The sequence below is a fragment of the Sinocyclocheilus grahami genome, unplaced genomic scaffold (assembly GCF_001515645.1).
Source record: "Sinocyclocheilus grahami isolate Dianchi unplaced genomic scaffold, SAMN03320097.WGS_v1.1 scaffold6965.1, whole genome shotgun sequence".
Classification (NCBI taxonomy): domain Eukaryota; kingdom Metazoa; phylum Chordata; class Actinopteri; order Cypriniformes; family Cyprinidae; genus Sinocyclocheilus; species Sinocyclocheilus grahami.
In genome coordinates this window covers 7,792-9,355 of record NW_015511181.1, presented here as the reverse complement: position 1 = coordinate 9,355, position 1,564 = coordinate 7,792, and positions in this window count along the sequence as shown.

Below are 1,564 nucleotides of genomic sequence, written 5' to 3'. Positions count from 1 at the left end.
CATCAGCTGTGGAGTAATTGACTCGAGCTGTGAACCGTAAAGGAGCGATGCTTTGTTAAAGAGCAGCGTTGATGATTTGAACCTGTTTTCTCTGTGTTTGTGTCCCGGCAGCAGCTCCAGGAACCCCTCAGCACGCGGATGAGCAGTTTCTGTCTCGCCTCTTTCTGTTCGTGGCGCTCCTCATCATGTTCTGGCTGCTGATTGCTTAAACGCTGAAGAACTGTGTGATCGTGTCGCAGGACTACCGGCTAACTAACCCTACAGTAGTGCAGGATGCAAACAGCTCTTTTTCTGTGAAAGAGATGCAGCGCTTGCGTTGTGAGTGATCCTGTGACATGCATAATGTTCGGTTTCTTCCCAGAAGTGATTTTAAATAAATGCCAGAGTCTTATTTCTCTATTATTGATGCCAAATGAAGCCACTCGCTGTAGTAAAGCTAGTAAAAAAATAATACGAATGTTCTTCCTAACAGTAATCGGCGTTTAATTTGAGCTTATTTTAATATTTTATAACTTTGGCTGAAGTAGAGCATCTGTTCTTTTAATAATCAAAATAAAGTTGTTGTTTTTTAAAATAGAGACTTGAAAAAGCAAATTAATTTAAAAGGTCAATATCTATAATGTAAACTTTTTAGGTTTTGGAAAATGATTGGGGAAAGAAATATTATTTGTGGCGTGAGAGGCATAAGCACATGTTGACTGTCCACGTGATGATTAAATCTAATTATAAACGTGTTTTTGATCGTTGTTTTTGTTTACTTTATGCCGTCACACAATTTCTTTCTTTTGTGCAATACTGTACAATGCTTGTTTCTTGAGTTCCTGTTTTTTATGAAAGTAGAGCACATCTGAGCTTCTTATGAAATTAATGCATTAAGAGGCAGGTTGCACCAGACATTTAATGCTGAAAATATATTTTTTAGAAATGCACTTAAAGAAATACAGCAAAAGCAGTAAAACTGTGAAATATTATTAGAATGTAAAACAGCTGTTTTCTCTGTGAATCTCTGTTAAACTGTAATGTATTTCTGTGATGTGCAGCTGTATTTTCAGCATCATTCCTCCAGTCTTCAGTGTCACATGATCTTCAGAAATCAGTATAATATGCTGATCTGCTGCTCGAGAAACATTTCTGATTATTATCAATGTTGAACACAGCGGAGTATAATTTTTTCAGGTTTCTTTGATGAATAGAAAGTTCAGAAGAACAGCATTTATCTGAAATCGAAATCGTTTGTAACATTATAAATGTCTTTATCATCACTTTTGATCAATTTAAAGCATCCTTGCTAAATAAAAGTATTAATTTCTATAATTTCTTTGCCAAGAAAAAAAATAAATACTGACTTCAAAAGCTTTTTATTTCAGATAAATGCTGATTTTTGGATCTTTTTATTCATCAAAGAATCCTGAAAAAAATTTACTCAACTGTTTTAAATATTGATAATAATAATAATAATAATAATAATCAGAAATGTTTCTCGAGCAGCAGATCAGCATATTATACTGATTTCTGAAGATCATGTGACACTGAAGACTGGAGGAATGATGCTGAAAATACAGCT